This window comes from Phyllobates terribilis, unplaced genomic scaffold (genome assembly GCF_046119375.1).
Source record: "Phyllobates terribilis strain yellow unplaced genomic scaffold, ASM4611937v1 Scaffold_8__6_contigs__length_399053987, whole genome shotgun sequence".
NCBI lineage: Eukaryota > Metazoa > Chordata > Amphibia > Anura > Dendrobatidae > Phyllobates > Phyllobates terribilis.
Genome location: NW_027362768.1, coordinates 26,045,095 through 26,071,315, shown reverse-complemented (window position 1 = coordinate 26,071,315; position 26,221 = coordinate 26,045,095).

The following is a 26,221-nucleotide window of genomic DNA, read 5'->3' as shown; positions in this document are numbered from 1 at the left end:
ATGCTTAAGTGACAAACGCACAACGCTGAAGAGTTGTGGACAGCTCTGAAAGAGCAGGCAGATCTGTGGCTGACACAGCTGAACCTACAGCTAGGCATGGTTATGTATGACAATGGCCGGAACATGGTGACAGCTCTGAGACGAAGCGAGTTCACACACGTTCCATGTCTCACCCATGTGCTTAAACTCATGGTTCAGCGGTTTCTCAAAACCTACCCAGATCTGTCGGATCTGCTTGTCAAAGTACGCCACCTGTGTGCCCATTTTAGAAAGTCAGCTACTGCTTTCGCTGCCCTTGTCGTGCTTCAGCAGTGCTTGCAGCTTCCAGCCCACCGACTGATCTGCGATATCCCACACATTGGAACTTTACATTGCAGATGTTGGGAAGGATGGGAGGGAGGGCAGTTGTTGACTACCAGCATCAACAAGGCCGTCAGTATTCAGGTCAGACTCCAAACATTAAACCTCAGGAGTGGACATGGATGTCAGACATATGTACCATTCTCCAAAACGTTGAGGATTCCACCAAGATGTTGAGCGGCGATGATGTCATAATTACCGTCACCATCTCGCTTCTCTCTCTTCTTAAATGCTCTCTGCTCTCAAAGAGGATGCATTGCAGGCGGAGCATGATGAGATGGAGCAAGGAACCATACAGGGTGATTACACACAGCCCAGCCTCATTTAATCCCAACGTGGAATGAGTGACAATGAGGAAGAAGAAGAGGAGGAAGAACAGGAACTAGTTTCCTGCGCTATAGACAGTACTACCTGCACAACTGTCATACCGTCTGTTCAGCGTGGATTGCCTGAGGACAGGGAGGAGGAGGAAGAGGAGGATGAGCAGGAGAGCATGGTCAGTCATCCTCTTGGTGAAGACACGGCAGTCTTGACTCTTTGCAGTCTGGCACACATGGCTGAGTTTATGTTACGCTGCCTTTCCCGTGACCCTTGTGTTGTCCAAATTTTGGGTGACAGTCATTATTGGTTGTTGACACTTCTAGACCCATGCTACAGGGAGAACTTTCTGTTTCTTATTCCTGCGCAGGACAGGCCTCATAAAATGGGACAGTACAAGAAGGCCCTTGTTGTGGAATTATTAAAAAAATTCCCATCTGAAAATACTGGCCACAGAGGTCACAGTTCGTTGGACAACCAAGGAGTACAGGCAAGAAAGACACAAATGCAATCGAGCAGAAGAACACTGTCAAAGTTTTGGGACAGTTTTCTCAGACCCTCCCATCGCACAAGCCCTGATGCGCGGGGCACTGTTTCAAGGAGGGCAAAGTTGCAGAAGATGCTGAGGGAGTACCTTGCCGACCGTACCAACATCTTACGTGATTTCTCTGTGCCTTATAATTATTGGGTATCCAAGCTGGACACGCGGCATGAACTGGCTCTCTACGCCTTGGAGCTCCTGGCCAGCCCTGCCACTAGCGTTTTGTCAGAGCGGGTTTTTAGTACCGCCGGTGGAATTATAACTGATAGGCGCATCCGCCTGTCAACTCAAAATGTTGACAGGCTGACTCTTATAAAAATGAACAAGGGCTGGATTTGGCCAGACTTCTCAACACAACCGAATGATAGCAGCGTAGCATAAACTCAAATATAGATAAAAGTTGTGTGTAGGCGCTGGTAGGTGGGCCTGGATATTACCTGCTGCAAGGGATAGACAACCACCACAGGTTGACAGTATTGGAAAAGTCCAATGTTTAAAAGGTAGAAATAGTTAAAATATCCTGCGCTGGTAAGGTTTAGGCCGTATACTTGAAAGGGGAAGGTTGTTGGGGACAAAAATGTGGACAATACGAGAGGATGATAAAATAGTTTTTATTTTAAATAGTAAATCTCGCATAAAACTGACGTTAAGTCATAATGAAGGTTAAAAAATGATAAAATATTAGATAGAGATAGCTGGTGGGTCTTTTGGGGTGGAGGCTTTTTGGAGGTTCCTGGTAGTGGTAGTCTCGTGGGTTTCTAGGCCAGTTTTTAGAAGGATAGTAGTCTGGATATTTCCTAGGTGTAAAAAGGAGAAAGAGAAGGGGAAAAAAAGGGGGGGGGGTTTTAGTGACCGGATTGTTCTCCGTATACTTAGAGTGGCTGCTCTCACCGGTGTAAGGAGTGATTTACCTGTTGTCGGTCTGGGTAGATTTCCAGGTGTTGATGGCTTGTGCTTGGGCTGGTGATCGTTTGTAGATATTTAGGCAGCGGGATTAGAGAGTGCTACTAATGAAAATAGAGTAATATTAGTTAAGCCAATAACGCTTGGTATAGGGTCTGAATGGCACATATAAGGGATGCAGTTTATTACCTGTAGAGGAGGGGGGTTCTGTGTAAGTAGCAGGATTGCACTAGATGGTGTCTGCGGTCTTGATTGTTGTCCGGTTCTGGGTGATGGACAGCTGTAGTTAATCGTAGTGCTTGAAGCTACTTGCTACTGTTGGCGGATAGTAGAAGGGTTTTGTTATACCTGTGGTACAGTACAGCGAGTCTGAGTGGCACAGGTGGGAAGATATGCGTATTACCTGTATGAGGTGCTGTATAGGTTCCAAGGTAGCCTGGGCTGGTGACTGCGGTTTTAAAGTCAGTTATCTGAGGCTGGGTGATGGACAGTTGTATGCGTATCCAAAAGAGCTTTGAAGGATAAATGTTAATATAGGTATATCTATGGATTCTATTGAGTAGTGGGGGGGGGAGACCTTTATAGTGCAGGTAAAATGATTAGAATGTTACCTGTTGGGTTAGAGCACTGTAAGTGTGCTTGTTCCTTGGACTCACTGGTAGTATCAGTAGCAGTGGGGAAGCAGTATCTGTGCTCTATGTTAAGGTACTGAGGATCTGCTTAAAACTCTTGAGCTTATTCGTGGTGGTAGTAGCAATCAGGGGAGATGGGCAGTCTAGTGTGTGTGCAGCATGTGCACACTGCAGTGCAGTCTTAGATGCTGAATGTCACCGTGGGAGCAGAGCTCAGTACTTACTGTTAGTAGTCTGTCATGGATGGTTCTGCTAACAGCGACTCGTTGGCATCCAACTGTGCTCTCAGAGTCACAACTGGCAGCGGGGGGTAGAAGAGTAGTGGGGCATAGAGATAGGTCGCGCAGGGAGTGAGACAGGGTCCCGACCGGTGACCAGCTGTTATCCCTTGCGCTGCGTGTCCTCCGTCGGCGGTCTGTGGAGGGCGGGAAGGACCTGGAGTATGCGTCGTGTATCAACGCAGTAGGACCTGCGTGACGTAAGTGCACGTGACAGCGCGCATGTGACCCGTACCGGTACGGTGGCTTACAGGGACCAAAAAGACCAACGCGTTTCAAGAACTACGGTTCTCTTCCTCAGGGATGGTCTACTGCTGTAAGTAGGTCACTTATATAAGCGCGCTTGTGCATAATTAATTAGTGGGGGCGGGGTCTACTTGGTAATATGCTTTAGTTTGGATGGATGCATTAGTCATCATTGAAAGCAAACAACTCAATCTCAGAATTGAGTCCCTTTGGTTTTAATGTGTCCAGGTTGAATATCCACTTGCTTTCAGCCCTGGACATTTGTTTTAGATAGTCCCCTTTGCGCCATTGTTTGTGGACCTTCTGTAGGCCTGTGATGGTAGTGTCCTTAATGGAACCTCCATGTTTTTCGGAGTAATGTATAGATAGAGGGTGTCCGTCAAATTTTTTGGAAATATTGCGCAGATGTTCATTTATGCGCAGTTGTAGGGGGCGTTTGGTTCTACCTATATAAAGTTTGTTGCATGGACATCGGAGGCTGTAGATGACGCCTTCGGTGTTGCAAGTAATGAAGTCTGAGATTTTATAGGTGGTTTTGTCTTCCGTGATTATTTTTTGTTTTTTAGTGTGCAGCTTCTTGCATGCTGCACATTTATTACAGGGATAAAAACCAACAGTTTCTTTAATGAGTGTGGGTTGATTAATGATTTGAGGATTGCGAACTGTTGGTGCGATGAGGTTCCCTAGGTTTTTTGCTTTCCTATAGATGAATCTTGATTTTGGTGGAATAAGGTCGCCTATTGTTTTGTCATCATGAAGGATATGCCAGTGTTTTGAAATTATTTTTCTTAGTAAATATGTATTGGAGTTGTATTGAGTTATGATAGGGATATCTGGTTGTGTTGTAGGGTCAGTGGCATTAATTTTTGTGGTGCTGTTCTTGAGGAGGTTATCTCTGGGTATAGTTTGAATCTGATTTTTCACTTTTTGTAAAAATTGTGGATTGTAACCTTTTTCTAAAAATTTGTTAATTGTATGGCTTCTTCGTTGAAGTCCCCAGTGTTGGAGCAATTTCTATATAATCTCAAGTATTGACTGCGTGGGATGTTTAACAGCCAGCTGGGGAGGTGACAGCTGTCCAGAGAGATGAAGCTATTTGAGTCCGTTGGCTTCATATATGTTTTTGTATGGATTTTTTGATCTTGGATATATATGTTGAGATCTAAGAAGTTTACCTGTTTTTGGCTTATGTTGGAGGTAAATTCCAAGAAAAAGTTATTGATATTGATCTCCCTGATAAAGGAGTCTAGAGATTCTTGGTCACCAGACCAGATAAAAAGTACGTCGTCAATAAATCTATGCCAAAATACCAGGTTAGGTCTGAGTGTGCCGCCTGGGTGGATAGCTAGCTCCTCCCATTTGCCAACGTATAGATTGGCATAGCTTGGGGCAAATCTAGTACCCATTGCTGTGCCCCATTGTTGTGTGTAGAAAAGTTTATCGTGTTTAAAATAATTATGCGTCAGTATGAACTTCATACATTCCTTGATGAACATTATTTGTTCTTTAGGTAGTTTGTTTTGTTTCAAAAGAAAATGTATGGCTGTGTCGCAGCCCGCATTATGCTGAATCACGGTGTATAAGGACGAGATGTCCAGGGTGCCTAGGATGAAATTGTCATGCCATTTGATTTTTTGTAGAAGCTGAAGTACATGTTGACTGTCTTTTAAATATGTCGGCAAAAGGGGTACTAGGTCTTGTAAGTGTTTATCCACAAATCTGGATAGATTTGATGTTAGGCATTGGATACCTGAGATGATAGGTCTGCCTGGAGGATGGGAGAGAGACTTATGTATTTTTGGTAGATAATAAAATGTTGCAAGACGTGGGTGGGAGATAGTGATGTATTCAAACTCCTGTTTCGTAAGGAAGCCTTTATCTAGTCCTTTGGTAGTTAGTGTTTTTAGTTCTTTTAGGTACATATCTGTGGGGTCCTCCCTCATAGTATTGTATGTTCTTGTGTCACTTAGTAGTCTGTTTGTTTCTGATTGATATTGTTCTAGATCCAGTATAACTATACCACCTCCTTTATCAGCTGGACGGATAATTATGTTCTGATTTTTCTGTAAGATATATATTGCTTTCCTCTCAGAGGCGTTAAGGTTGTATTGGAATTTGTTACATTTTTTGTGGCTTAATTTATGGATATCTGAAATGACATTGTTTTGAAAACTTTCGAGTGCAGATGAGTATTCGTTTACTGGATGGAATTTGGATTTGGTTTTTAAATTGGTGTGGGCATATTTCAAAGTGAGTGAGTTTCTAGGTTCATTTATGTGCCCCCGGTCCTGATGTTTCAGGTAGTATTTTTTAAGTGCTAGTTTTCGCATAAACTGTTTGACTCCAATGAAAGCTTGAAATTTATTGAATCCTGTGGAGGGGGCATATTTAAGACCTTTAGTTAGGAGGTTGATTTCGTTTGGTTTTAGGGTATGTTTACTAAGATTGAAGATAGTGTCGGTTTTTTGGTTTATCTCTTCTGTATCTGCCTTTTTCTTTTTGGAGAGTTGCCCTCCTCTACATCCCCTCTTACGTTTGTTTTTTGTGCCCTCTGAAAAAAATTTGAGGAGCTGGTTTTCTTGCGTACTTGTGGGTGTCTGGGGTTACTATCGCGACTTTGTCTCTTGGGGGTGTTATTGGAGGCCATATCTGGTTGGTCTTCCTCGTTGAATGGAGATTCATTAATAGTTTCTAGAATGTCAAATCTATTATTTAAAGTGGTGGGAGTGGCTATAGGTTGTGTGACTTCAATAGTCATCAGGGGTGGGATTGGGTGATTTGGGGGGTTTGGGAGGTTAGGTGGGTTTAAATTAGTAATTTGCCTATTTTGAAGGGGGCTATTGTTCTGGGATCTCTGGGATGATTCTTCCGGGGTGAGGTGTATTGAGAAGCACTCTTCCAAGTTGGACGGACTTGTTGGTGTAGGGCTTGCTACCACTTCGTCCAACGTTACGAAGGTGGTGCTGGTTTCCACCCTTGGTGCTACTGCATTCTCTGGTATGGCATCTCTGCCCATTTTTCGTCTTTTTCTTTCAATGATCTCTTTTTCCTTTTCGTATATACGATTCCTAATGCTGTGTGACAGGTGGGCTATTTCAGGGTGGTTTTTGTGAGGGTCTATGGCCCTAAATAGTTGAGAGATTTGTGCCTTATTGGCCAGTAGCTGTTGTTTTCTTTTATTGATAATAAAGGATACTGCCTGTTTGGAAAAGGATTTGAATAGAGCGTCCCATTCTGTGAGGGTGGCTGGGTCGCCTATGTCCCCTGACAGGGATTTTGTGACTGTTAGGCCTGCTGGTACACTATCAAATGCTAGGTACCGTTCTAAAGTAGCAACTTCCCATAGGTCTCTCATTTCTTTGAGCAGAAGCTGTTCTAGAATTTTTAAAGAGTTTTTGGCTTCTGTAATGGCTTCCACACTCGGTGGCAGTGTAGGGTGAGTGTGTGTTAGGTTAAAAAATCTATGGATATTATGAATGCGATCCCGTCGGTCTGTCCATAGATCGCCCATATTGTTAGGATGTGAAGCCTACTGGAGCTGCCTACAGCTGTGGTATTATAAAATGAAAAATAGATAAAAGTTGTGTGTAGGCGCTGGTAGGTGGGCCTGGATATTACCTGCTGCAAGGCATAGACAACCACCACAGGTTGACAGTATTGGAAAAGTCCAATGTTTAAAAGGTAGAAATAGTTAAAATATCCTGCGCTGGTAAGGTTTAGGCCGTATACTTGAAAGGGGAAGGTTGTTGGGGACAAAAATGTGGACAATACGAGAGGATGATAAAATAGTTTTTATTTTAAATAGTAAATCTCGCATAAAACTGACGTTAAGTCATAATGAAGGTTAAAAAATGATAAAATATTAGATAGAGATAGCTGGTGGGTCTTTTGGGGTGGAGACTTTTTGGAGGTTCCTGGTAGTGGTAGTCTCTTGGGTTTCTAGGCCAGTTTTTAGAAGGATAGTAGTCTGGATATTTCCTAGGTGTAAAAAGGAGAAAGAGAAGGGGAAAAAAAGGGGGGGGGGGGGTTTAGTGACCGGATTGTTCTCCGTATACTTAGAGTGGCTGCTCTCACCGGTGTAAGGAGTGATTTACCTGTTGTCGGTCTGGGTAGATTTCCAGGTGTTGATGGCTTGTGCTTGGGCTGGTGATCGTTTGTAGATATTTAGGCAGCGGGATTAGAGAGTGCTACTAATGAAAATAGAGTAATATTAGTTAAGCCAATAACGCTTGGTATAGGGTCTGAATGGCACATATAAGGGGATGCAGTTTATTACCTGTAGAGGAGGGGGGTTCTGTGTAAGTAGCAGAATTGCACTAGATGGTGTCTGCGGTCTTGATTGTTGTCCGGTTCTGGGTGATGGACAGCTGTAGTTAATCGTAGTGCTTGAAGCTACTTGCTACTGTTGGCGGATAGTAGAAGGGTTTTGTTATACCTGTGGTACAGTACAGCGAGTTTGAGTGGCACAGGTGGGAAGATATGCGTATTACCTGTATGAGGTGCTGTATAGGTTCCAAGGTAGCCTGGGCTGGTGACTACGGTTTTAAAGTCAGTTATCTGAGGCTGGGTGATGGACAGTTGTATGCGTATCCAAAAGAGCTTTGAAGGATAAATGTTAATATAGGTATATCTATGGATTCTATTGAGTAGGGGGAGGGGGGGGGGGGAGACCTTTATAGTGCAGGTAAAATGATTAAAATGTTACCTGTTGGGTTAGAGCACTGCAAGTGTGCTTGTTCCTTGGACTCACTGGTAGTATCAGTAGCAGTGGGGAAGCAGTATCTGTGCTCTATGTTAAGGTACTGAGGATCTGCTTAAAACTCTTGAGCTTATTCGTGGTGGTAGTAGCAATCAGGGGAGATGGGCAGTCTAGTGTGTGTGCAGCATGTGCACACTGCAGTGCAGTCTTAGATGCTGAATGTCACCGTGGGAGCAGAGCTCAGTACTTACTGTTAGTAGTCTGTCAGGGATGGTTCTGCTAACAGGGACTCGTTGGCATCCAACTGTGCTCTCAGAGTCACAACTGGCAGCGGGGGGTAGAAGATTAGTGGGGCATAGAGATAGGTCACGCAGGGAGTGAGACAGGGTCCCGGCCGGTGACCAGCTGTTTTCCCTTGCGCTGCGTGTCCTCCGTCGTCGGTCTGTGGAGGGCGGGAAGGACCTGGAGTATGCGTCGTGTATCAACGCAGTAGGACCTGCGTGACGTAAGTGCACGTGACAGCGCGCATGTGACCCGTACCGGTACGGTGGCTTACAGGGACCAAAAAGACCAACGCGTTTCAAGAACTACGGTTCTCTTCCTCAGGGATGGTCTACTGCTGTAAGTAGGTCACTTATATATGCGCGCTTGTGCATAATTAATTAGTGGGGGCGGGGTCTACTTGGTAATATGCTTTAGTTTGGATGGATGCATTAGTCATCATTGAAAGCAAACAACTCAATCTCAGAATTGAGTCCCTTTGGTTTTAATGTGTCCAGGTTGAATATCCACTTGCTTTCAGCCCTGGACATTTGTTTTAGATAGTCCCCTTTGCGCCATTGTTTGTGGACCTTCTGTAAGCCTGTGATGGTAGTGTCCTTAATGGAACCTCCATGTTTTTCGGAGTAATGTATAGATAGAGGGTGTCCGTCAAATTTTTTGGAAATATTGCGCAGATGTTCATTTATGCGCACTTGTAGGGGGCGTTTGGTTCTACCTATATAAAGTTTGTTGCATGGACATCGGAGGCTGTAGATGACGCCTTCGGTGTTGCAAGTAATGAAGTCTGAGATTTTATAGGTGGTTTTGTCTTCCGTGATTATTTTTTGTTTTTTAGTGTGCAGCTTCTTGCATGCTGCACATTTATTACAGGGATAAAAACCAACAGTTTCTTTAATGAGTGTGGGTTGATTAATGATTTGAGGATTGCGAACTGTTGGTGCGATGAGGTTCCCTAGGTTTTTTGCTTTCCTATAGATGAATCTTGGTTTTGGTGGAATAAGGTCGCCTATTGTTTTGTCATCGTGAAGGATATGCCAGTGTTTTGAAATTATTTTTCTTAGTAAATATGTATTGGAGTTGTATTGAGTTATGATAGGGATATCTGGTTGTATATATATGTACCTAAAAGAACTAAAAACACTAACTACCAAAGGACTAGATAAAGGCTTCCTTACGAAACAGGAGTTTGAATACATCACTATCTCCCACCCACGTCTTGCAACATTTTATTATCTACCAAAAATACATAAGTCTCTCTCCCATCCTCCAGGCAGACCTATCATCTCAGGTATCCAATGCCTAACATCAAATCTATCCAGATTTGTGGATAAACACTTACAAGACCTAGTACCCCTTTTGCCGACATATTTAAAAGACAGTCAACATGTACTTCAGCTTCTACAAAAAATCAAATGGCATGACAATTTCATCCTAGGCACCCTGGACATCTCGTCCTTATACACCGTGATTCAGCATATTGCGGGCTGCGACGCAGCCACACATTTTCTTTTGAAACAAAACAAACTACCTAAAGAACAAATAATGTTCATCAAGGAATGTATGAAGTTCATACTGACGCATAATTATTTTAAACACGATAAACTTTTCTACACACAACAATGGGGCACAGCAATGGGTACTAGATTTGCCCCAAGCTATGCCAATCTATACGTTGGCAAATGGGAGGAGCTAGCTATCCACCCAGGCGGCACACTCAGACCTAACCTGGTATTTTGGCATAGATTTATTGACGACGTACTTTTTATCTGGTCTGGTGACCAAGAATCTCTAGACTCCTTTATCAGGGAGATCAATATCAATAACTTTTTCTTGGAATTTACCTCCAACATAAGCCAAAAACAGGTAAACTTCTTAGATCTCAACATATATATCCAAGATCAAAAAATCCATACAAAAACATATATGAAGCCAACGGACTCAAATAGCTTCATCTCTCTGGACAGCTGTCACCTCCCCAGCTGGCTGTTAAACATCCCACGCAGTCAATACTTGAGATTATATAGAAATTGCTCCAACACTGGGGACTTCAACGAAGAAGCCATACAATTAACAAATAAATTTTTAGAAAAAGGTTACAATCCACAATTTTTACAAAAAGTGAAAAATCAGATTCAAACTATACCCAGAGATAACCTCCTCAAGAACAGCACCACAAAAATTAATGCCACTGACCCTACAACACAACCAGATATCCCTATTATAACTCAATACAACTCCAATACATATTTACTAAGAAAAATAATTTCAAAACACTGGCATATCCTTCACGATGACAAAACAATAGGCGACCTTATTCCACCAAAACCAAGATTCATCTATAGGAAAGCAAAAAACCTAGGGAACCTCATCGCACCAACAGTTCGCAATCCTCAAATCATTAATCAACCCACACTCATTAAAGAAACTGTTGGTTTTTATCCTTGTAATAAATGTGCAGCATGCAAGAAGCTGCACACTAAAAAACAAAAAATAATCACGGAAGACAAAACCACCTATAAAATCTCAGACTTCATTACTTGCAACACCGAAGGCGTCATCTACAGCCTCCGATGTCCATGCAACAAACTTTATATAGGTAGAACCAAACGCCCCCTACAACTGCGCATAAATGAACATCTGCGCAATATTTCCAAAAAATTTGACGGACACCCTCTATCTATACATTACTCCGAAAAACATGGAGGTTCCATTAAGGACACTACCATCACAGGCCTACAGAAGGTCCACAAACAATGGCGCAAAGGGGACTATCTAAAACAAATGTCCAGGGCTGAAAGCAAGTGGATATTCAACCTGGACACATTAAAACCAAAGGGACTCAATTCTGAGATTGAGTTGTTTGCTTTCAATGATGACTAATGCATCCATCCAAACTAAAGCATATTACCAAGTAGACCCCGCCCCCACTAATTAATTATGCACAAGCGCACATATATAAGTGACCTACTTACAGCAGTAGACCATCCCTGAGGAAGAGAACCGTAGTTCTTGAAACGCGTTGGTCTTTTTGGTCCCTGTAAGCCACCGTACCGGTACGGGTCACATGCGCGCTGTCACGTGCACTTACGTCACGCAGGTCCTACTGCGTTGATACACGACGCATACTCCAGGTCCTTCCCGCCCTCCACAGACCGCCGACGGAGGACACGCAGCGCAAGGGATAACAGCTGGTCACCGGCCGGGACCCTGTCTCACTCCCTGCGCGACCTATCTCTATGCCCCACTACTCTTCTACCCCCCGCTGCCAGTTGTGACTCTGAGAGCACAGTTGGATGCCAACGAGTCCCTGTTAGCAGAACCATCCCTGACAGACTACTAACAGTAAGTACTGAGCTCTGCTCCCACGGTGACATTCAGCATCTAAGACTGCACTGCAGTGTGCACATGCTGCACACACACTAGACTGCCCATCTCCCCTGATTGCTACTACCACCACGAATAAGCTCAAGAGTTTTAAGCAGATCCTCAGTACCTTAACATAGAGCACAGATACTGCTTCCCCACTGCTACTGATACTACCAGTGAGTCCAAGGAACAAGCACACTTACAGTGCTCTAACCCAACAGGTAACATTTTAATCATTTTACCTGCACTATAAAGGTCTTTCCCCCCCCTCCCCCTACTCAATAGAATCCATAGATATACCTATATTAACATTTATCCTTCAAAGCTCTTTTGGATACGCATACAACTGTCCATCACCCAGCCTCAGATAACTGACTTTAAAACCGTAGTCACCAGCCCAGGCTACCTTGGAACCTATACAGCACCTCATACAGGTAATACGCATATCTTCCCACCTGTGCCACTCAGACTCGCTGTACTGTACCACAGGTATAACAAAACCCTTCTGCTATCCGCCAACAGTAGCAAGTAGCTTCAAGCACTACGATTAACTACAGCTGTCCATCACCCAGAACCGGACAACAATCAAGACCGCAGACACCATCTAGTGCAATCCTGCTACTTACACAGAACCCCCCTCCTCTACAGTTAATAAACTGTATCCCCTTATATGTGCCATTCAGACCCTATACCAAGCGTTATTGGCTTAACTAATATTACTCTATTTTCATTAGTAGCACTCTCTAATCCCGCTGCCTAAATATCTACAAACGATCACCAGCCCAAGCACAAGCCATCAACACCTGGAAATCTACCCAGACCGACAACAGGTAAATCACTCCTTACACCGGTGAGAGCAGCCACTCTAAGTATACGGAGAACAATCCGGTCACTAAAACCCCCCCCCTTTTTTTCCCCTTCTCTTTCTCCTTTTTACACCTAGGAAATATCCAGACTACTATCCTTCTAAAAACTGGCCTAGAAACCCACGAGACTACCACTACCAGGAACCTCCAAAAAGCCTCCACCCCAAAAGACCCACCAGCTATCTCTATCTAATATTTTATCATTTTTTAACCTTCATTATGACTTAACGTCAGTTTTATGCGAGATTTACTATTTAAAATAAAAACTATTTTATCATCCTCTCGTATTGTCCACATTTTTGTCCCCAACAACCTTCCCCTTTCAAGTATACGGCCTAAACCTTACCAGCGCAGGATATTTTAACTATTTCTACCTTTTAAACATTGGACTTTTCCAATACTGTCAACCTGTGGTGGTTGTCTATCCCTTGCAGCAGGTAATATCCAGGCCCACCTACCAGCGCCTACACACAACTTTTATCTATTTTTCATTTTATAATACCACAGCTGTAGGCAGCTCCAGTAGGCTTCACATCCTAACAATATGGGCGATCTATGGACAGACCGACGGGATCACATTCATAATATCCATAGATTTTTAACCTAACACACACTCACCCTACACTGCCACCGAGTGTGGAAGCCATTACAGAAGCCAAAAACTCTTTAAAAATTCTAGAACAGCTTCTGCTCAAAGAAATGAGAGACCTATGGGAAGTTGCTACTTTAGAACGGTACCTAGCATTTGATAGTGTACCAGCAGGCCTAACAGTCACAAAATCCCTGTCAGGGGACATAGGCGACCCAGCCACCCTCACAGAATGGGACGCTCTACTCAAATCCTTTTCCAAACAGGCAGTATCCTTTATTATCAATAAAAGAAAACAACAGCTACTGGCCAATAAGGCACAAATCTCTCAACTATTTAGGGCCATAGACCCTCACAAAAACCACCCTGAAATAGCCCACCTGTCACACAGCATTAGGAATCGTATATACGAAAAGGAAAAAGAGATCATTGAAAGAAAAAGACGAAAAATGGGCAGAGATGCCATACCAGAGAATGCAGTAGCACCAAGGGTAGAAACCAGCACCACCTTCGTAACGTTGGACGAAGTGGTAGCAAGCCCTACACCAACTAGTCCGTCCAACTTGGAAGAGTGCTTCTCAATATACCTCACCCCGGAAGAATCATCCCAGAGATCCCAGAACAATAGCCCCCTTCAAAATAGGCAAATTACTAATTTAAACCCACCTAACCTCCCAAACCCCCCAAATCACCCAATCCCACCCCTGATGACTATTGAAGTCACACAACCTATAGCCACTCCCACCACTTTAAATAATAGATTTGACATTCTAGAAACTATTAATGAATCTCCATTCAACGAGGAAGACCAACCAGATATGGCCTCCAATAACACCCCCAAGAGACAAAGTCGCGATAGTAACCCCAGACACCCACAAGTACGCAAGAAAACCAGCTCCTCAAATTTTTTTCAGAGGGCACAAAAAACAAACGTAAGAGGGGATGTAGAGGAGGGCAACTCTCCAAAAAGAAAAAGGCAGATACAGAAGAGATAAACCAAAAAACCGACACTATCTTCAATCTTAGTAAACATACCCTAAAACCAAACGAAATCAACCTCCTAACTAAAGGTTTTAAATATGCCCCCGCCACAGGATTCAATAAATTTCAAGCTTTCATTGGAGTCAAACAGTTTATGCGAAAACTAGCACTTAAAAAATACTACCTGAAACATCAGGACCGGGGGCACATAAATGAACCTAGAAACTCACTCACTTTGAAATATGCCCACACCAATTTAAAAACCAAATCCAAATTCCATCCAGTAAACGAATACTCATCTGCACTCGAAAGTTTTCAAAACAATGTCATTTCAGATATCCATAAATTAAGCCACAAAAAATGTAACAAATTCCAATACAACCTTAACGCCTCTGAGAGGAAAGCAATATATATCTTACAGAAAAATCAGAACATAATTATCCGTCCAGCTGATAAAGGAGGTGGTATAGTTATACTGGATCTAGAACAATATCAATCAGAAACAAACAGACTACTAAGTGACACAAGAACATACAATACTATGAGGGAGGACCCCACAGATATGTACCTAAAAGAACTAAAAACACTAACTACCAAAGGACTAGATAAAGGCTTCCTTACGAAACAGGAGTTTGAATACATCACTATCTCCCACCCACGTCTTGCAACATTTTATTATCTACCAAAAATACATAAGTCTCTCTCCCATCCTCCAGGCAGACCTATCATCTCAGGTATCCAATGCCTAACATCAAATCTATCCAGATTTGTGGATAAACACTTACAAGACCTAGTACCCCTTTTGCCGACATATTTAAAAGACAGTCAACATGTACTTCAGCTTCTACAAAAAATCAAATGGCATGACAATTTCATCCTAGGCACCCTGGACATCTCGTCCTTATACACCGTGATTCAGCATAATGCGGGCTGCGACGCAGCCACAGATTTTCTTTTGAAACAAAACAAACTACCTAAAGAACAAATAATGTTCATCAAGGAATGTATGAAGTTCATACTGACGCATAATTATTTTAAACACGATAAACTTTTCTACACACAACAATGGGGCACAGCAATGGGTACTAGATTTGCCCCAAGCTATGCCAATCTATACGTTGGCAAATGAGAGGAGCTAGCTATCCACCCAGGCGGCACACTCAGACCTAACCTGGTATTTTGGCATAGATTTATTGACGACGTACTTTTTATCTGGTCTGGTGACCAAGAATCTCTAGACTCCTTTATCAGGGAGATCAATATCAATAACTTTTTCTTGGAATTTACCTCCAACATAAGCCAAAAACAGGTAAACTTCTTAGATCTCAACATATATATCCAAGATAAAAAAATCCATACAAAAACATATATGAAGCCAACGGACTCAAATAGCTTCATCTCTCTGGACAGCTGTCACCTCCCCAGCTGGCTGTTAAACATCCCACGCAGTCAATACTTGAGATTATATGGAAATTGCTCCAACACTGGGGACTTCAACGAAGAAGCCATACAATTAACAAATAAATTTTTAGAAAAAGGTTACAATCCACAATTTTTACAAAAAGTGAAAAATCAGATTCAAACTATACCCAGAGATAACCTCCTCAAGAACAGCACCACAAAAATTAATGCCACTGACCCTACAACACAACCAGATATCCCTATCATAACTCAATACAACTCCAATACATATTTACTAAGAAAAATAATTTCAAAACACTGGCATATCCTTCACGATGACAAAACAATAGGCGACCTTATTCCACCAAAACCAAGATTCATCTATAGGAAAGCAAAAAACCTAGGGAACCTCATCGCACCAACAGTTCGCAATCCTCAAATCATTAATCAACCCACACTCATTAAAGAAACTGTTGGTTTTTATCCCTGTAATAAATGTGCAGCATGCAAGAAGCTGCACACTAAAAAACAAAAAATAATCACGGAAGACAAAACCACCTATAAAATCTCAGACTTCATTACTTGCAACACCGAAGGCGTCATCTACAGCCTCCGATGTCCATGCAACAAACTTTATATAGGTAGAACCAAACGCCCCCTACAAGTGCGCATAAATGAACATCTGCGCAATATTTCCAAAAAATTTGACGGACATCCTCTATCTATACATTACTCCAAAAAACATGGAGGTTCCATTAAGGACACTACCATCACAGGCCTACAGAAGGTCCACAAACAATGGCGCAAAGGGGACTATCTAAAACAAATGTCCAGGGCTGAAAGCAAGTGGATATTCAACCTGGACACATTAAAACCAAAGGGACTCAATTCTGAGATTGAGTTGTTTGCTTTCAATGATGACTAATGCATCCATCCAAACTAAAGCATATTACCAAGTAGACCCCGCCCCCACTAATTAATTATGCACAAGCGCGCATATATAAGTGACCTACTTACAGCAGTAGACCATCCCTGAGGAAGAGAACCGTAGTTCTTGAAACGCGTTGGTCTTTTTGGTCCCTGTAAGCCACCGTATCGGTACGGGTCACATGCGCGCTGTCACGTGCACTTACGTCACGCAGGTCCTACTGCGTTGATACACGACGCATACTCCAGGTCCTTCCCGCCCTCCACAGACCGCCGACGGAGGACACGCAGTGCAAGGGATAACAGCTGGTCACCGGCCGGGACCCTGTCTCACTCCCTGCGCGACCTATCTCTATGCCCCACTACTCTTCTACCCCCCGCTGCCAGTTGTGACTCTGAGAGCACAGTTGGATGCCAACGAGTCCCTGTTAGCAGAACCATCCCTGACAGACTACTAACAGTAAGTACTGAGCTCTGCTCCCACGGTGACATTCAGCATCTAAGACTGCACTGCAGTGTGCACATGCTGCACACACACTAGACTGCCCATCTCCCCTGATTGCTACTACCACCACGAATAAGCTCAAGAGTTTTAAGCAGATCCTCAGTACCTTAACATAGAGCACAGATACTGCTTCCCCACTGCTACTGATACTACCAGTGAGTCCAAGGAACAAGCACACTTACAGTGCTCTAACCCAACAGGTAACATTTTAATCATTTTACCTGCACTATAAAGGTCCCCCCCCCCTCCCTCCCCCTACTCAATAGAATCCATAGATATACCTATATTAACATTTATCCTTCAAAGCTCTTTTGGATACGCATACAACTGTCCATCACCCAGCCTCAGATAACTGACTTTAAAACCGTAGTCACCAGCCCAGGCTACCTTGGAACCTATACAGCACCTCATACAGGTAATACGCATATCTTCCCACCTGTGCCACTCAGACTCGCTGTACTGTACCACAGGTATAACAAAACCCTTCTGCTATCCACCAACAGTAGCAAGTAGCTTCAAGCACTACGATTAACTACAGCTGTCCATCACCCAGAACCGGACAACAATCAAGACCGCAGGCACCATCTAGTGCAATCCTGCTACTTACACAGAACCCCCCTCCTCTACAGGTAATAAACTGCATCCCCTTATATGTGCCATTCAGACCCTATACCAAGCGTTATTGGCTTAACTAATATTACTCTATTTTCATTAGTAGCACTCTCTAATCCCGCTGCCTAAATATCTACAAACGATCACCAGCCCAAGCACAAGCCATCAACACCTGGAAATCTACCCAGACCGACAACAGGTAAATCACTCCTTACACCGGTGAGAGCAGCCACTCTAAGTATACGGAGAACAATCCGGTCACTAAACCCCCCCCCCCCTTTTTTTCCCCTTCTCTTTCTCCTTTTTACACCTAGGAAATATCCAGACTACTATCCTTCTAAAAACTGGCCTAGAAACCCACGAGACTACCATTACCAGGAACCTCCAAAAAGCCTCCACCCCAAAAGACCCACCAGCTATCTCTATCTAATATTTTATCATTTTTTAACCTTCATTATGACTTAACGTCAGTTTTATGCGAGATTTACTATTTAAAATAAAAACTATTTTATCATCCTCTCGTATTGTCCACATTTTTGTCCCCAACAGCCTTCCCCTTTTAAACTCAAATATAGTGTCTTTTTTTGGGGAGGTCTAACTCTTTTCCCATGCACCTCTGTCTTCACAACCAGACATGGGTATACGCTTCCTGATTTTGTCTATTTGCTCTTGTACTCCTTCTCCGCATCCTCATTCTGCACCACCATATCACCACCATATACACCATATCAACATATCTACGCCTCTTGCAAGGGACATTGGAGTTTCTCCAAATTTTTGGCAGCTGTTGTTTCACTGTATAGGCAAACAGTATGGAAGACCCACTTTCTAATAATGGGAACACAGTTTTCAGGAGGCCCTACGACCTCTACGTCTCTTGCCAGGGGCATTGGAGTTCCTCCAAATTTTTGGCAGCCGTTGCTTCACTGCATAGGCAAACTGTATGGGAGACACACTTCCTAATAATAGGAGCATTTTTTACAGGAGGACCGCTGACCTCTACGTCTCTTGAAAGGGGCATTGGAGTTCCTCCAAATTTTTGGCAGCTGTTGCTTCACTGCATGGGCAAACAGTATGGGAGACACACTTCCTAATAATGGGAACTTTTTTTTGCAGGACGCCCCCCGAACACTATGTCTCTTCCAAGGGACATTAGAGTTCCTCCAAATTTTTGGCAGCTGTTGCTTTACTGCATAGGCAAACATTATGGGAGACACACATCTAATAATGGGAGCATTTTTTGCAGGAGGCCCTCCGACTTTTATGTCTCTTGCAAGGGGCATTGGAGTTCCTACAAATTTTTGGCAGACGTTGCTTTACTGCATAGGCAAACATTATGGGAGACACACGTCTAATAATGGGAACATTTTTTGCAGGAGGCCCTCCAACTTTTATGTCTCTTGCAAGGGGCATTGGAGTTCCTCCAAATATTTAGCAGCCATTGCTTCACTGCATAGGCAAACAGTATGGGAGATACACTTCCTAATAATGGGAAGATTGTTTTCAGGAGGCCCTCCGACCTCTACGTCTCTTGCAAGGGGCATTGGATTTCCTCCAACTTTTTGGCAGCCGTTGTTTCACTGCATAGGCAAACAGTATGGGAGACACACTTTCTAATAATGGGAACATTGTTTTCAGGAGTCCCTCCTACCTCTACATCTCTTGAAGGGTGCATTGGAGTTCCTCCAAATTTTTGGCAGCCGTTGCTTCACTGCATAGGCAAATAGTATGGGAGACACACTTTCTAATAATGGGAACATTGTTTTCAGGAGGCCCTACTACCTCTACATCTCTTGCAGGGAGCATTGGAGTTCCTCCACATTTTTGGCAGCCATTGCTGCACTGCAAAGGCCAACAGTATGGGAGACATACGTCCTAATAATGGGAGCATTTTTTGCAGGAGGCCCTCCGACTTTTATGTCTCTTGTAATGGGCATTGGAGTTCCTCCAAATATTTAGCAGCCATTGCTTCACTGCATAGGCAAACAGTATGGGAGATACACTTCCTAATAATGGGAAGATTGTTTTCAGGAGGCCCTCCGACCTCTACGTCTCTTGCAAGGGGCATTGGATTTCCTCTAACTTTTTGGCAGCCGTTGTTTCACTGCATAGGCAAACAGTATGGGAGACACACTTTCTAATAATGGGAACATTGTTTTCAGGAGTCCCTCCTACCTCTACATCTCTTGAAGGGTGCATTGGAGTTCCTCCAAATTTTTGGCAGACGTTGCTTCACTGCATAGGCAAATAGTATGGGAGACACACTTTCTAATAATGGGAACATTGTATTCAGGAGGCCCTCCTACCTCTACATCTCTTGCAGGGGGCAATGGAGTTCCTCCAAATTTTTGGCAGCTGTTGCTTCACTGCATGGGCAAACAGTATGGGAGACACACTTCCTAATAATGGGAACTTTTTTTTCAGGAGGCGCTCCGACCTCTATGTCTCTTCCAAGGGACATTAGAGTACCTCCAAATTTTTTGCAGCTGTTGCTTTACTACATAGGCAAACATTATGGGAGACACACGTCTAATAATGGGAGCATTTTTTGCAGGAGGCCCTCCGACTTTTATGCCTCTTGCAAGGGGCATTGGAGTTTCTACAAATTTTTGGCAGACGTTGCTTTACTGCATAGGCAAACATTATGGGAGACACACGTCTAATAATGGGAACATTTTTTGCAGGAGGCCCTCCGACTTTTATGTCTGTTGCAAGGGGCATTGGAGTTCCTACAAATATTTAGCAGCCATTGCTTCACTGCATAGGCAAACAGTATGGGAGATACACTTCCTAATAATGGGAAGATTGTTTTCAGGAGTCCCTCCTACCTCTACATCTCTTGCAAGGGTGCATTGGATTTCCTCCAAATTTTTGGCAGCCGTTGCTTCACTGCATAGGCAAATAGTATGGGAGACACACTTTCTAATAATGGGAACATTGTTTTCAGGAGGCCCTACTAACTCTACATCTCTTGCAGGGGGCATTGGAGTTCCTCCAAATTTTTGGCAGCCATTGCTGCACTGCAAAGGCAAACAGTATGGGAGACACACTTCCTAATAATGGGAGCATTTTTTGCAGGAGGCCCTCCGACTTTTATGTCTCTTGCAAGGGGCATTAGAGTTCCTCCAAATATTTAGCAGCCATTGCTTCACTGCATAGGCAAACAGTATGGGAGATGCACTTCCTTATAATGGGAAGATTGTTTTCAGGAGGCCCTCCGACCACTACGTCTCTTTCAAAGGGCATTGGATTTCCTCCAACTTTTTGGCAGCCGTTGTTTCACTGCATAGTCAAACAGTATGGGAGACACACTTTCTAATAATGGGAACATTGTTTTCAGGAGTCCCTCCTACCTCTACATCTCTTGAAGGGTTCATTGGAGTTCCTCCAAATATTTGGCAGCCGTTGCTTCACTGCATAGGCAAATAGTATGGGAGACACACTTTCTAATAATGGGAACATTGTTTTCATTAGGCCCTCCTACCTCTACATCTCTTTCAAGGGGCATTGGAGTTCCTCCAAATTTTTGGCAGCTGTTGCTTCACTGCATGGGCAAACAGTATGGGAGACAAACTTCCTAATAATGGGAACTTTTTTTGCAGGAGGCCCTCCGACCTCTATGTCTCTTCCAAGGGACATTAGAATTCCTCCAAATTTTTGGCAGTTGGTGCTTTACTGCATAGGCAAACATTATGGGAGACACACGTCTAATAATGGGAGCATTTTTTGCAGGAGGCCCTCCGACTTTTATGTCTCTTGCAAGGGGCATTGGAGTTCCTCCAAATTTTTGGCAGACGTTGCTTTACTGCATAGGCAAACATTATGCGAGACACGTCTAATAATAGGAACATTTTTTGCAGGAGGCCCTCTGACTTTTATGTCTCTTGCAAGGGGAATTGGATTTCCTCCAAATTTTTGGCAGCCATTGCTGCACTGCAAAGGCAAACAATATGGGAGACACACTTCCTAATAATGGGAGCATTTTTTGTAGGAGACTCTCCAAACTCTACGGGTCTTGCAAGGGGCATTGGAGTTCCTCCAAATTTTTGGCAGCTGTTGCTTCACTGCATAGGCAAACATTATGGGAGACACACTTCCTAATAATGGGGACATTTTTTGCAAGAGGCCCTCCGACCTCTACTTTTTTTGCAAGGGGCACTGGAGTTCCTCCAAATTTTTGGCAGCCGTTGTTTCACTGCATAGGCAAACAGTATGGGAGACACACTTCCTAATAATTAGAGAAATTTTTGCAGAAGGCTCTCAGACCTCTACGTCTTTTGCAAGAGGCATTTGAGTTCATCCAAATTTTTGGCAGCCATTGCTTCACTGCATAGGAAAACAGTATGGGAGACACATTTCCTAATAATGGGAACATTTTTTGCAGAAGGCCCTCCGACCTCTACGTCTCTTGCAAGGGGCATTGGAGTTCCTGCAAATTTTTGGCAGCCGTTGTTTCACTGCATAGGCAAACAGTATGGGAGATACACTTCCTAATAATGGGAAGATTGTTTTCAGTATTCGCTCCTACCTCTACATCTCTTGCAGGGGGCATTGGAGTTCCTCCAAATTTTTGGCAGCCATTGCTGCACCGCAAAGGCAAACAGTATGGGAGACACACTTCCTAATAATGGGAGCATTTTTTGCAGGAGGCCCTCCGACTTTTATGTCTCTTGCAAGGGGCATTGGAGTTCCTCCAAATATTTAGCAGCCATTGCTTCACTGCATAGGCAAACAGTATGGGAGATGCACTTCCTAATAATGGGAAGATTGTTTTCAGGAGGCCCTCCGAACTCTACGTCTCTTGCAAGGGGCATTGGATTTCCTCCAACTTTTTGGCAGCCGTTGTTTCACTGCATAGGCAAACAGTATGGGAGACACACTTTCTAATAATGGGAACATTGTTTTCAGGAGTCCCTCCTACCTCTACATCTCTTGAAGGGTGCATTGGAGTTCCTCCAAATATTTGGCAGCCGTTGCTTCACTGCATAGGCAAATAGTATGGGAGACACACTTTCTAATAATGGGAACATTGTTTTCATTAGGCCCTCCTACCTCTACATCTCTTTCAGGGGGCATTGGTGTTCCTCCAAATTTTTGGCAGCTGTTGCTTCACTGCATGGGCAAACAGTATGGGAGACACACTTCCTAATAATGGGAACTTTTTTTGCAGGAGGCCCTCCGACCTCTATGTCTCTTCCAAGGGACATTAGAATTCCTCCAAATTTTTGGCAGTTGGTGCTTTACTGCATAGGCAAACACTATGGGAGACACACGTCTAATAATGGGAGCATTTTTTGCAGGAGGCCCTCTGACTTTTATGTCTCTTACAAGGGGCATTGGAGTTCCTACAAATTTTTGGCAGACGTTGCTTTACTGCATAGGCAAACATTATGCGAGACACACGTCTAATAATAGGAACATTTTTTGCAGGAGGCCCTCTGACTTTTATGTCTCTTGCAAGGGGAATTGGATTTCCTCCAAATTTTTGGCAGCCATTGCTGCACTGCATAGGCAATCAGTATGGGAGACACACTTCCTAATAATGGGAGCATTTTTTGTAGGAGACTCTCCAACCTCTACGGGTCTTGCAAAGGGCATTGGAGTTCCTCCAAATTTTTGGCAGCTGTTGCTTCACTGCATAGGCAAACATTATGGGAGACACACTTCCTAATAATGGGGACATTTTTTTTCAGGAGGCCCTCCTACCTCTATTTTTTTGCAAGGGGCACTGGAGTTCCTCCAAATTTTTGGCAGCCGTTGTTTCACTGCATAGGCAAACAGTATGGGAGACACACTTCCTAATAATTAGAGAAATTTTTGCAGAAGGCTCTCAGACCTCTACGTCTTTTGCAAGAGGCATTTGAGTTCATCCAAATTTTTGGCAGCCATTGTTTCACTGCATAGGAAAACCGTATGGGAGACACATTTCCTAATAATGGGAACATTTTTTGCAGAAGGCCCTCCGACCTCTACGTCTCTTGCAAAGGGCATTGAAGTTCCTGCAAATTTTTGGCAGCCGTTGTTTCACTGCATATGCAAACAGTATGGGAGCCACAATTCCTAATAATGGGAGCATTTTTTGCAGGAAGTCCTCCGACCTCTACATCTCTTGCAAGGGGCATTTTAGTTTCTCCAACTTTTTGGCAGCCATTGCTTCACTGCATAGGCAAACAGTATGGGAGACACACTTTCTAATAATGGGAACATTGTTTTCAGGAGGCCCTCCTACCTCTACATCTCTTGAAGGGTGCATTGGAGTTCCTCCAAATTTTTGGCAGCCGTTGCTTCACTGCATAGGCAAATAGTATGGGAGACACACTTTCTAATAATGGGAACATTGTTTTCAGGAGGCCCTCCTACCTCTACATCTCTTGAAGGGTGCATTGGAGTTCCTCCAAATTTTTGGCAGCCATTGCTGCACTGCAAAGGCAAACAGTATGGGAGACACACTTCCTAATAATGGGAGCATTTTTTGAAGGAGGCCCTCCGACTTTTATGTCTCTTGCAAGGGGCATTGGAGTTCCTACAAATTTTTGGCAGACGTTGCTTTACTGCATCGGCAAACATTATGCGAGACACACGTCTAATAATGGGAACATTTTTTGCAGGAGGCCCTCCGACTTTTGTCTCTTGCATGGGGCATTGGATTTCCTCCAACTTTTTGGCAGCCGTTGCTTCACTGCATAGGCAAACAGTATGGGGACACACTTTCTAATAATGGGAACATTGTTTTCAGGAGTCCCTCCTACCTCTACATCTCTTGAAGGGTGCATTGGAGTTCCTCCAAATTTTTGGCAGCCATTGCTGCACTGCAAAAGCAAACAGTATGGGAGACACACTTCCTAATAATGGGAGCATTTTTTGCAGGAGACTCTCCGACCTGTACGGCTCTTGCAAGGGGCATTGGAGTTCCTCCAAATTTTTGGCAGCTGTTGCTTCACTGCATAGGCAAACAGTATGGGAGACACACTTCTTAATAATGGGAAGATTTTTTGCAGGAGACCCTCCGAACTGTACGTTTTTTGCAAGGGGCACTGGAGTTCCTCCAAATTTTTGGCAGCCGTTGTTTCACTGCATAGACAAACAGTATGGGAGACACACTACCTAATAATGGGAACATTTTTTGCAGGAAGTCCTCCGACCTCTACGTCTCTTGCAAAGGGCATTTTAGTTCCTCCAAATTTTTGGCAGCCGTTACTTCACTGCATAGGCAAACAGTATGGGAGACACACTTCATAATAATGGGAGCATTTTTTGCAGAAGGCCCTCCGACCTCTACGTCTCTTGCAAAGGGCATTGAAGTTCCTGCAAATTTTTGGCAGCCGTTGTTTCACTGCATATGCAAACAGTATGGGAGACACACTTCCTAATCATGGGAGCATTTTTTGCAGGAAGTCCTCCGACCTCTACATCTCTTGCAAGGGGCATTTTAGTTTCTCCAACTTTTTGGCAGCCATTGCTTCACTGCATAGGCAAACAGTATGGGAGACACACTTTCTAATAATGGGAACATTGTTTTCAGGAGGCCCTCCTACCTCTACATCTCTTGAAGGGTGCATTGGAGTTCCTCCAAATTTTTGGCAGCCGTTGCTTCACTGCATAGGCAAATAGTATGGGAGACACACTTTCTAATAATGGGAACATTGTTTTCAGGAGGCCCTCCTACCTCTACATCTCTTGAAGGGTGCATTGGAGTTCCTCCAAATTTTTGGCAGCCATTGCTGCACTGCAAAGGCAAACAGTATGGGAGACACACTTCCTAATAATGGGAGCATTTTTTGAAGGAGGCCCTCCGACTTTTATGTCTCTTGCAAGGGGCATTGGAGTTCCTACAAATTTTTGGCAGACGTTGCTTTACTGCATCGGCAAACATTATGCGAGACACACGTCTAATAATGGGAACATTTTTTGCAGGAGGCCCTCCGACTTTTGTCTCTTGCATGGGGCATTGGACTTCCTCCAACTTTTTGGCAGCCGTTGCTTCACTGCATAGGCAAACAGTATGGGGACACACTTTCTAATAATGGGAACATTGTTTTCAGGAGTCCCTCCTACCTCTACATCTCTTGAAGGGTGCATTGGAGTTCCTCCAAATTTTTGGCAGCCATTGCTGCACTGCAAAGGCAAACAGTATGGGAGACACACTTCCTAATAATGGGAGCATTTTTTGCAGGAGACTCTCCGACCTGTACGGCTCTTGCAAGGGGCATTGGAGTTCCTCCAAATTTTTGGCAGCTGTTGCTTCACTGCATAGGCAAACAGTATGGGAGACACACTTCTTAATAATGGGAAGATTTTTTGCAGGAGACCCTCCGAACTGTACGTTTTTTGCAAGGGGCACTGGAGTTCCTCCAAATTTTTGGCAGCCGTTGTTTCACTGCATAGGCAAACAGTATGGGAGACACACTACCTAATAATGGGAACATTTTTTGCAGGAAGTCCTCCGACCTCTACGTCTCTTGCAAAGGGCATTTTAGTTCCTCCAAATTTTTGGCCGCCGTTACTTCACTGCATAGGCAAACAGTATGGGAGACACACTTCTTAATAATGGGAACATTGCTTTCAGGAGGCCCTCTGACCTCTACGTCTCTTGCAAGGGGCATTGGATTTCCTTCAAATTTTTGGCAGCCGTTGCTCCACTGCATAGGCAAATAGTATGGGAGACACACTTCCTAATAATGAGAGAAATTTTTGCAGAAGGCTCTTAGACCTCTA